Source organism: Amphiura filiformis, chromosome 5 (assembly GCF_039555335.1).
Source record: "Amphiura filiformis chromosome 5, Afil_fr2py, whole genome shotgun sequence".
Taxonomy (NCBI): domain Eukaryota; kingdom Metazoa; phylum Echinodermata; class Ophiuroidea; order Amphilepidida; family Amphiuridae; genus Amphiura; species Amphiura filiformis.
The window spans coordinates 56198272-56210890 of NC_092632.1; the positions used below are offsets into that span (position 1 = coordinate 56198272).

A 12619-nucleotide genomic window follows, 5' to 3' on the forward strand; every position below is an offset into this window, starting at 1 on the left:
TGCTGCCAGTTCGAGGCTCTCCCGCACATAGTGCATAATGGCGGAACCTGCAAGTAGCTTAATAGGAGCATAGGGCGATTTCACAAAAGGTCATTAGTTCAAATCTGCCTCCAGAAGATATGATGCATGGAACAAGTACAAAGCAAATGAGTCAATCAATATCACTTCAACTGGGGACCAAAAGAGGTTATCCACTTCACTCATGTGTGACTTCTAACAAAAGGTGCTGGTTCCCGTAGTATTCCTCATTCAAACCAATTCAATGAATGACCTCGGAGTTACCTGCATGACTTTGGCAGGTTATTTTGAAACAGTCATGGTTACACATGCAAGTACTTCTTTTGAAAGTCCTAAACAAGGTATAGCAGTCGTTGATAGGATATGCAGCTTATAGAACATGGATAACCTCTATATTACTTCAACTGGAGATTTCGTTTGTGCTTTATGCACACATCATGTCTTCTGGAGGCAGATTTGAACTGATGACCTTTCGTGAAATCGCCCTATATAGTGTATAAACTTGATAGAAATGACAATAAATGATTGAATGCATACTATTCAAATAGGAAGCTTCATGGCAATATTTATTACAAGCACTCTCACTACTTTACAGCACTTTATTACAGCAGCAACATGGTCCATGTTTTGTGTAAGCGTATACTTTTCAATAAATAAATCATACATTATTGATCTGCCTAAAATATAAATCCATTGATCAACACATTTTTTTTTCATTTTGTACAATATTGCACATTTATATAATTTTGGTGATTTGCATGGTGACAATGAAAAATATAATTTGTTTTCCCACCTGTTGATAAAATGACACCCTTCCGCTTTATATCAAGATAATAATGATTTGATTTAGAGTTGCTAAGTAAGCAATGGATAACATTTTGTTACGAGAAGTACTTGAGCTGAAGGTGTCTGTGTATAGGGATACAATATAAGCTATCTCACAGGACCCACTTAAGGTATGGTGAACAGGTGCTTCAATGTAAACCAGTGGTTTGTTACACCTGTTGTCCCATAGTAGACTATAAGTATGATTTCAAGCAAGTGAACACACTTCACTGGGGGATTTCTTGATTGTGCTAACATTTTGTTGACATTGCACTTGAGAGGCTACTAGTGTGCACTTTTCAGTGGCTAGATACCCACAAATTATACACTTGTAGCAGTACAACTATATTTTTCAAAGCAAATAAATTTTGCAATTTAATTAGATTTTTTTTGTATGATGAAAGAATGGAGACTCAAACAGGATGACATAAAATTGTTAATTTAAATTATATATTTGTAATTAGAAAAATCAATTGTTTCACAGAACCATATTTAAGAAGAAGGAGAAGAAGGAAGAGTAGAAATTTGTGTTAAAAATCTTTCTCGGAAGGAAAAGTGCATTGTGTGTTTATTTTAAAGAAGTTCTTTTGTAGTATTATTCCTGCCTGGTAGTTGCAAGCCAAAATTAAAAGGCTAATAGTAATAGAGCCATCCAGGAGAGCTATGAGTATGTCCACTTGAATCTTGAGTCTACTATATATTGTTAAACTACTTAATTTCACTAGGGATTCAATTTGGCTAATTTTGCTAGAAGTCTTAATTCGCTAAATTAAATACCCACACATTTGACAGTGTTACATTGAATTGTAAACATGAATTGCTGGATTAGCGAAATTAAATACCCACGAAAATGGTGGTCTTTGGTAATTAGCGAAATTAAGTACTAGCGAAATTGAATAGCTTTACCGTATCCAGGATATCACTTATATGTCTTTGCTTTAGGCAAGAGACAAGAACACAGAATAGGGCGTATAGATTGACAATATGGCTTTAAGTTAGACCATTTGTATTATCTGCACACCCCACCTTTACTTGTTATGACAGGGAAGTGATCTATATTATGTTATCCATTTGGTTCTACAATCAACATATATCACATATTATTTTACACCACAGTACAAAGTAACTAACATTTTTATGATTAGTTTAATTATATTCAACATGACTTTCAGGTAGAGTTTGTTTGAATCAAACAAATACCATCTGTCAACATAAAGGTTGATTTAACTTAAGTGCTGTTGACACTATTATTCTAAAACAATAGTGCATTGTTAATTATATATAGCAGTGTTAACTTAATTTGATAAATGAAATGCACTTTCATATTATGTGTATGGAACATGGTCCATACACTGCAAAAATGCTGTTTAAAACTTTTAAACAACCAGGGTTGCTTAGGTGCCCTGCTTAAACAATGTAACAAGTTGTTTAAGCCTGATTACATGTTGTATAAGCCTGGTACTTAAACAACTCGGATCTTTTAAAACCACATTTTTGCAGTATACACTCATGTATGGACAAACATGTCTCTTACACACTACTATAATGACAGTAATGCTAAGCTTACACACCCACTATGTGATAAATTGCTTATAGCCATGCTCAGTTGCATGTATTTCTTTGTGATTACTGAAGATTCTCATGTACTACTTTCCATTAAGCTTTTTAAAGTTTATTTTCAAAATAAAACTCAGGTAAATTCCAGATACTTATATCATCTAAAATAGTTGTGTTTTTGCAGGTCATAACTTGAGAGATGTTAACCTTTAATGGAATTTGATTCTTACAGTCATTGCCTGACAAGTTAGTACAGTTATATGATTACAAGCAGTTTTTTTCTGAATTTATTGATATTCAGAGTGTATTAAGAAGCAAATGTTTGCACGGTGGTTTTGTCTGGAACATATTGGTTTGTTTGTTTGCTTGTTTGTTTGTATTTACATGCTTTGTATGACCAACAAAGACACTTGCTGGTTGTGCGGCAACTGAAATGGTGTCTAGGTTTCAAATTTAATCACTATTCTCTCTGTACATCTACATTTAAAAGCCAAGAAATAAATATATTACTTTTGTTACACACACTAAGTATTGAAATTAAAATGTATGTTTCTTTTCAAATTTCAGGTAGGGCTTTGGTTTAATACATTTTCAATACTTATATCCCACATTTCACATACTTTTGAAAAAAAAAAGATGAATTAAATAAGGGCTGCCGTACCTTAAATTTCAAAATATTGTATTGCATTTCAGTAATATAAAGTATAAAAGGATTCTTACCCAAATTAATTTTTTCACTCTTTATAGTGAAATTCTTGAAATATTCTCTTTCCCCTTACTATTAATTAGTTTAATACCATTATCAATAATTTTAGCAAATTAATTAAACCTAACTTTGGTCACAATCATTCAATTTACTTTTACCTGTTTAATTTAGTCCTATTACAAACCATTTCCCACCCCCCTTTTAACATCCAAAAATAGTATACCATCTATTAAAATTTAAAATCCAAATTGTTGTATTACTTGCTACCCAGCATTCCTTTGCATGCTGTCCATGTATTGAGTGCCAGCTTGCTCTTTGTTGGTTTATGACATCCCTCATAGCAGTCTGTAGTCGGTAACAGTGTGTATCGCGAACATGTAACACATTCTACCAAGCAGTTCTTGCGTCTCCTTTCTCTCTCCATAAGTTCTTGTTGGCCGTCACTCCTTTGTTGTACTAAGTGATTCAATGCAAAGGCGGCGGCATCATTTTCATCAAGCGTCATCTAATAGTGCAGCACGAATGTGTCTCCAAGGAGTAGTAAGACCAAGCATGATACCATCACTGTCTTCATCTGTACACAACATAAAGATAAAAAAAAAATGTTTTCAGATTTCTTGCTCCACATTGTGACAAATACTCTAAATACATTTTAACACAAACTCTAGCAAAATAACAAATTCTGATATGTGGGTGTGTGTGGTGGTAGGAGGGCGGAGGGTATGAACACCCCTGCACTCACATGAGAAATCTGTGTGTACCAATTGACACACAGGAACCCTGGATATTCATGGTTACTGGACGAGGTTACTAGATTGTATCAAATTGCATTTTAAATTACAGGCACATCTTTTCCGAATATTCAGTCAAAAAGATTGATTTACATTTTTCAATCTTTCACTGACTGAAGATAGGGACAAATCTTTTCCAATTGAAAAAAAATATTGCAATTATTCACTCCAAATGTTTTGGAAATCTCATTGCAAACATATGCAACACATGCCATTTGGCAGTAAGTAGAGTTCACACTTGATTGGATGATGAAATCAGTCTACAAAAAGAGTCAATCCAAAAATCCATTTCAATCTATTTAGATTGATTCCTTAAAAATAGTTTGATTCCTATCATCAACTGTTAAAATACATTAATTGGTCAATTTAAGAGCAACCTTTCAGTTTTCTTCACATTTTATTAAAATATCTGAAAAGAAAATGGTTAAAATGTATTTTGCTAATTAATAAATCATTTTTAAGTGACTTCAGAGAATTTTACAGTTGTGAACCCTTGACAGACCTGTCAAAGTCCCTTTAGAAGATGACAGTGAGAAACTAAAGTAAGTTAACAGGTTAAGGGAATGAGTTTTGTCAAAATGATGAATTATAGATCAATATAAAGGACAAGAATTGAATGAATTGGCCTGGAATTTAACTTAAATCATGTCTTAAGTGATGAATAGCATTTACTCAAATTCATCTAAAATGTCATAGGTGGAGATTGCATTCAATTGATTGATTGCAGCAAGTTTGTGATCAGTCCACTAATTACACATTATTTTTGTAATTTCTGATTTGAGTTTTTTTAAAGTAAAGTTCATGAGTTTGCAGACAGTCTGTCACCTGTTTTGGTTAGGAAATTGACAACAGGTTATCAATGTGTATGTAGAATAATATGTATGTGTTCAAATGATGTCATCTTAAATACCATTTAATCTCATGAGTTTTATTGAACGTCACTCTCAACCATATCCCCCCTTCCCACACATCAACAGAGATAATATGTAAACTGGACTCAAAAAGAAACTTATAATTTTTCGCAAGGTCATATCTTAAAATCCTGTCCATAAAATTGCACACAGGATTACTTCAATACTCTACTCTAAACACTGGTCAGTGACCAAACAGTTGTCCAACTGACACAACAGCAAAATGCATTGACATGGAACAGCTTCCTGAACCACATTCACAGCCCAATAATTGGCACCCAACACAAGAAATCTGTGAGTAAGTGGAATAGTGTGGAACAAGACCTGTTTCTTAAAGAAAGTGTGTGAAAAGCAGAAGCAGCCCCATTCCATACTATTCCACTTACTCTTTGGAAATTATCACCTGTGTAAGGATCTTGTACACATTCTCACAGATTTCTTTGTTGGGTGCCAATTATTCACCTGTGAATGTGGTCCAGGAAGCTGTTCTGTGTCAGTGCATTTTGCTGTTGTGTCAGTTGGACAACTGCTTGGTTACTGACATGTGTTTAGAGTAGAGTACTGAAGTAATCATGTGTGTAATTTAGTTCATTTTTATGGACAGGATTTTAAGATGTGACCTTGTGAAAAATTATAAATTTCTTTTTGAGCCCAGTTTATTTTGCCTTTGTGGTTAATGTTTCATTCAAAGTCTAACAAGCTAATCAGAAATAGGCTCTTATTGTCATCACACAGAAACCAGCAGCATGACTATGCACATCTTAACACTATCTTGCTTATTTAACCAGACCTGTGCATTCATTGGGATGAAAGTATCTGTGTAATGTGGGTGGCACAATAGGTTGTGGGCAAGACATTTGTACAATTAGTTCGCTGTAGAAGTGACATAATAAATCGGATTAACTACCATAGCAATGGATGAATGCAATTTTGACTATATCGCCCTGCACTACAAGCAGGTTGCACTCATCACCTATCTGCAATCATAGATTGAGTACAATGCTGCTCTTTTCAAAGATACTTGTCTTACAGGTGTTAGTGATCAGAATGATATGGTTCCATGCATAGGTACCACGTGAACGTTGTGGTGCAAGGCGATATAGTCAAAAATTGTATTCATCCATTGCTATGATAGTTAATCCGATTATTACATCATTTCGACAGGGAATAGTGATTGTAGGGCAAATCAGTTTTTCTCATCAACAGTACTGAGCTTAAGTCATGATCGATGGAGTGACATGCATTATTGGTAACATTGACGCTGGAATTAAATTATGATTTTCTTTGTTTTACCTCAAAAGCGGACATATGTGACAGTAAAAACTAACATTTTGTGGAAAAGAAATAGCAAATCTATTTTTATGGACATGTTACAGTTTGGCTTTAATGTGTATGGCTGTAGCTACAGATTTGATATTGCAAATGTTTTATTTACTCAAGACATTTGAAATATAGTAGACAGACACTTCAGCTGGTCAAGCATTTATGATATTCAGAATCAAGTAGCAAATATAAACCATTGAACCTGTAATGCTTGCAAATAAAGTAATAGCATGGAGCTCTTATTTACATGACTAAAACTAACTATAAAAATCATTACACTTGCAAATAAATGAAAGAAGACACTCATCTGCTATTGAAAAATCGATGTAGTGTTGTCTTTGAATAAAGACTCTAATAGTAATTAATAATATGGGTAGAATAAACATTGGACCAGTGTTCGACATATGCCTCAAAAAGTTACAGGCCAGCCGGGCTTGACCTTAAAAAGTTACCGGCCAGCCGGGCCGGCAACTAGATGCCAGTCAGAAAAGTTACCGGCCAGGCCAAAAAGTTACAGGCCAATGGCCGGCTGACCGGCCCTATTTCGAACGCTTCATTGGACAAGCAAAACTTGGCATTCTGTTACACTTTAAGTACCTGTAGGTGTAGGTTTATTTACACAGAGGACCAGCCCATAAAAATAACCAAGATAGTTGACTTCAACAGTGATGTCTATTATGATTACTGTAATACCTATACTTAAAATGCCGGTGATATTTTCTCTGAGGATTTTAAGAAAAACATTACATTACATGTAATATGATATAAGACAGTAGTTGTTGTTGTGTACTGATTCTGATTAAAGTATACATAATCAAATATGAACATTACCTTTGAAAGCCAAGTGATTATTGAATGCAGTGTTTCTGTCATTTAAACACCATTTAGTGAGAAAAGTGTAGAATTTGATAATATGTAAGACACAAATCGTGCTAATGGGATTGGTTGTAAACTGTCAAAACAATGTAGTATTTCACTAATGAAATCAGATCCAATGTATGGATTGTTACACCTACATACAGAGGGGAGGGAGTCAACTGATATACCCATAGCAACCATCGGTGTTGGATGCGGAGATGTGAAAACTTTGAGGTGAGGAAAGGTAGAGTTGAGAAGGGTGAGTATTGTGTATGAAAGTAATGTTAATTAAGAAACCTGGACATTCAGTCAAGGTTACCTTTGTTTGTATCTTTGTATATTTGTTTGTATCTTTGTTTGTTTGTTTCTTTCTATCTTTCCTTCTCTCTTTCTTTTTCTTTCCTTTTGCTTCCTTCCTTCCTTCCTTTGTTTCTTTCTTTCTGGAATTCTTTGTTGAATTCTTTCTTTCTGGAATTCTTTTTGGAATTCTTTCTGGAATTCTTTTTGGAATTCTTTCTGGAATTCTTTTTGGAATTCTTTCTGGAATTCTTTTTGGAATTCTTTCTGGAATTCTTTTTGGAATTCTTTCTAGAATTCTTTTTGGAATTCTTTCTGGAATTCTTTCTGGAATTTGTTCTGGAATTCATTCTGGAATTTGTTCTGCAATTATTTCTTGAATTTGTTCTGGAATTCTTTCAGGAATTATTTATGAAATTCTTTTTCCATTGTTGCAGACAAAATTGATATTACATGATCCTCCTGGTTCTGGAAAGAGTACATAGCAATGGTGCAACCCAAATAACACATTTAATGATTTGTCTAATGCTGTCAAATTGAAACCAGGAGCAACTGACAGCAGCACCTCACAAAAGATGCAAACTGTTTCAAGTCACCGGAAATAGACTTTTTAGAATGATATATGTATTATGTTAATGAGTGATTCCGTCAAATCTAGGGTGATTGATTGGCTTGAGTAGACAGAAATGATAGATTAGTTTGTGTCATGTTAAACTCATTTGTGATGCGATCAAGCAATATCAGTCGGAACTCGGAAATATTGATTTTGAGATATAGCCTAACAAAGGGACTATTTCCTTTTGTTTCCTCTTGTTTTGGAAACTCTTTAATTGTTCATATCTTTGGAACTGGTTGTTCAATTTCAATGTGGTTTTCTGCAAAATGCAGCTTTGTAAATGTTTTTCACTATCCTATAAGAAACTGAAAATTTAATATTTCCGAGTTCCGACTGATTTTGCTTGATCGCATCACATTTTATTATTTGTTGAGGTACTAATGAATGATATTGAGTTGCCTTTGTGTATTCTGTTTTTTTATCACATGTGTTGCAAGATTCGCAGATTGAAACACTTTACTAATTATCCTTTTTGTTTTAAATTATTTATTTTTTCATGCCACACCTTACTCTAAGGTCTGTGTTAGGGTACATGGTGGAAGTTTGCATGAAACCAGTTTGAGGTGTAGTGTGTAAGTTGATAGCAAATCAATCATATCTACACAATTTCACTCTTCTCTCATCTGAGTAAAGAGCGTACATTGCCTTTTCGCATTAAATAAACATATCAAAAAAAGTAACTAACCCCCCTTAAATAATGGCCATTATTCAAAAAGGGACTATTGTATTACAAATCTGTCAAATGTGTTGGAAGCAGAATTTATTTCTGCGCATTTTGACACCTCATTTGATACGATAGCCCTGAAAACAATAAAACACCGGTCAATTTAATGTAGTGAGGTCCAGATTTGAAAGTTGCACTTACATACTAATTTTTGCAATACAGAAACACTCAGATATCATTACACAGATTTCCTTCCATTACACTGAATACAAAATCAATACAATTTACCGCAACTTTCAAATTTTGGGTTACATTGATTTAAATGTACGCTGTGACGTCAATATTTAGTCAATTTCTGCAAATGAGGTGTCAAAATGTGCAAAAATAAATTCTGCTTCCAACGCATTTTACAGATTTGTAATACAATCACCCGTTTTTTGAATAAATGGTCATTGTTTAAGGGGGGTTAGTTACTTTTTTTGAGATGTTTAGTATCTGCTCTACTTAGATTGCATCAAATATTACTCATACACCCATTGATAGATTAATACAAATAAATTGTAATATCAAAAATAATTGTAAGGATAGTGACGAATGTGGCAGTAAATATTAAATAACAAGCAGCATCAATTGGACCCTTTTCACCCAAAGATGATGCCAGGATACTGTACATGACAACTTATTAAATGGACACAAAGATAAATAAAATTACCCTCAAGCAAAACCTTGATAATAAACATCAACACAATAGGTGCATTAAGTAGGTTATTAGAGTATTCTTATAAGCCGCCGTCATATTAAAGTTTCAAAAGGGTTCGTGCAATAATAGTGCATCACATCACAGGCTTGTATGGTGTTACGGTGTTATTACATACAGGCAAAAGTGATTTTAACAAATAAATATTCTAATCTCATCTAATCTATCTTTATAAACATCTGATAATTTCATCCTAGTGTTGTAGAAAAAGGCAGATGGAGGTAACAAAGTAGAGTTTGGATGGTATTGAAAGAATTGAAAAAGGAAGTCAAAGAAATAAACCAGGAGAAGAAAAGAAGTCATGGGAGAAAATGTGAATCTAAAACTAACAATGTAAACAATAGCAAGAGCAATAAAAGAATGAGTTTAATAAAGTAACCTAACCTGGTTATGGAATACTTGGGGTATATAAATATCTATCCTTGATATTGAATACGTTCAATATCAAAAACCTGGGTTAATACCACATCTATGGGGGGTTGACAAAACATAGTGCTATTGCTCTGTTGTCTAGCTGTGTTAAAAGGTTTATCTTGAGTATACAAAGCTGGCTTGTGGCTCCTTATTGGATAGTGTTGCCTTTAAGATACAAAGCAAACCCAAGCTTCATACATAAATGCAAAATGGATGCTTTGAAAAGCCCCACTGAGCTGCATTAAGCCAAATTAATTTCATTTGCTTACTAATAAGATAGCTGGCCAATTGAAGGCTCAACACACAGCTTCAAGCAAAATCACTGTTGTATTGAGCTAGCACATTGGCGGAGTTTGCTGAGCTCTTTCAGGAACCGTTCTTGTAAGGGTGCAAAGCTTTTAGGTTCTTAATTTTGTAGCTAACCTTATGATTCAGTGTTACATTTGCTTTGAGTAATATGAAGAATGGCGTTATTTTGAATTACAAACTTTTATTATGTTAGAAACATAAACTTGGATTTCTGCATTTGTTTTTCATTAGTTGCATTACCCAAAGGAATGTAATAGTTAGTCTCAAACATTTGACTAAGGAATGTAATAGTTAGTCTCAAACATTTGACTAAGGAATGTAATAGTTAGTCTCAAACATTTGACTAAGGAATGTAATAGTTAGTCTCAAACATTTGACTAAGGAATGTAATAGTTAGTCTCAAACATTTGACTAAGGAATGTAATAGTTAGTCTCAAACATTTGACTAAGGAATGTAATAGTTAGTCTCAAACATTTGACTAAGGAATGTAATAGTTAGTCTCAAACATTTGACTATATATGATGAAGACAGCGTTTGTCAGTTGACAGTGTACACCATTGAAAAACAGCGTTACCTTCATTGCATCTGCTTAGTGTTATATGGGCTTTAATTTTGGCTCTGCCTTAATTCAATTCATTTATGATTGAATGCATTACACAATGTATTCAATGTATTACTTTAATGAGTATATGACGTGGGCTTGTGAAGTGGCGTGCGCAAAGGGGGAGGCCACTCGTGGTCAATCAGGGGAAATTCAGGGGAAATGGGGGGAAATTCAGGGGAAATCAGTCATTCCACTCGTTTATACTCATAATTAGACTCCATTTGGGGGAACTGAACAACCTGCCCCCCCACTTTTAATGTGCTGCGCACGCCACTGGGCTTGTGGCTCCATTATTATCTGTACCTTATACTGGCTTTTAGTTTTAGGACATTTGTGCTTAATTGTTTTACCCTAATTATCTTGGTTGAAAAAACTGAGATCATATGCAGTGTATGACCTGGTGTATGATTGACATTTCAGGAATGCAATTGGCAATAGCATTACCCACCCTCCCACGTTTTTATCCAGAAAAGTTTACAAACTCCCAAATGTATTATAAATGCATGATGATTTCAATTGTTAGTAATAGAGTCATAAATCTGATAGATTTATTAAAGCAATAATATGCTATTTCATTAAAGAATATATTCTTATTTGTTTTCCACAAAATGTTAGTTTAATTGATCACATTATGTCTACTTTTAATTTTGAGCCTATAGGATTATTGTTATTGTGTGTTTTAGCTCACCAATCGTTATTAAGCTTCACATTGCTGGGACTTATAAATAAGACGTAAGATGAATAGCTATATACACACAGTGTATATGTCACTGATTCACATGATGCACAAGCAGGTCAGCCATCACTTGATCGGTGAACTCAGAATAAATGGAAGATATAAAAAAACTTATAAAAACTTAAAATTTGCTGTAATTTAAGCACTTCAGGCTTAGCCTTTCACGTGGTATTTTAGTATACCATTGGGCATTACAATTATGCAAAAAGTAGAAATTCAAGGAAAAATGGAGAGTGTTGCTGTGGAGCAAATCACATATTATGGGTCTAAGTTAAGGATGTTCAAAAGAACCTTAGATTATTATTCTGTTGGACAGTTCTTTTTAGAGCAAGGTAGGTTATTGTTATAGTCATAGATCAGCGGAGTAGCTTGAAAGAGGAGTTAAATATGGCACAGAGTATGAAAAGGTGAGGATCCAATTAAAGTTGTGACCTTTTGAGACAAATGTGAGACCTGCAGCTAAAGAAAAAGGGGAAGGTGAGTTTGTTCAGTAAATGGGTTATTCCATTTAAAATCCATACTCCCCCCGTGGAAGATTTTGGAAATATCTTCTACAGAGGGGGTATGTTTTTCAAATGTAATTGGTCAGAGATAATCACTTTGGAACTGATACTCCCTCTGTATTATGGCATTACCCATATCTTCAACAACTGGAGTGAGTATTTCAAATGGAAGTTACCCAATTGTCTATTCTATTCAAAATTTATACTCCCTCTGTGGAAGACTTTAGCTAAATCTTCCACAGGGGTAGTGTGGATATTAAATGGAATAGCCCAATGCAGGTAATGTGTAAGTGTAAAAGCTGTATTGAGTCACTTCATTTGGTCGATGTAAAAAGGAATGGAGTTAGCATAAGTATTAGGCAAGTGCCATGAAAGACACATATGCACAGGGCAGCTATTGAATCTGAAAAACAGAAGATAAATAACAATGAACCTCAAGGTGGTCATCAGGAGGAGCAGGAGTAGGAGTGGATTCTAAATAAATTGGATAAATATGGAAATATTTATATCTTTTAAAATTAAATCCAAATGAAAATAAATAGGTCAAAGGGAGCTGTCAGATCAGCTTAGATAAATTGTGTTCATAAGTAAAAGCTGACAAATTGATTAAACTGGCGAAGGAGTAATGTCGTGCTAAGTAAAAAAAGTAATAACCAGCTATTGATATTGATCAAGATATTTTTGTCATCATTATTTTGTTGTGATCATATCTACACATAATGAATAACA

At 34.1% G+C, this 12619-nt stretch overlaps 1 long non-coding RNA gene across 1 annotated transcript in view; it reads right to left on the reverse strand.

Annotated features, from left to right (window-relative positions):
• Positions 1-563: 563 nt before the first annotated feature.
• Positions 564-12619, reverse strand: part of LOC140153417 (uncharacterized) — a 70369-nt gene continuing 58313 nt past the window's right edge. Inside the window, exon 3 of the long non-coding RNA XR_011859106.1 lies at positions 564-3680. This is a non-coding gene — a long non-coding RNA (uncharacterized lncRNA). The remainder of the gene's footprint in view (positions 3681-12619) is intronic.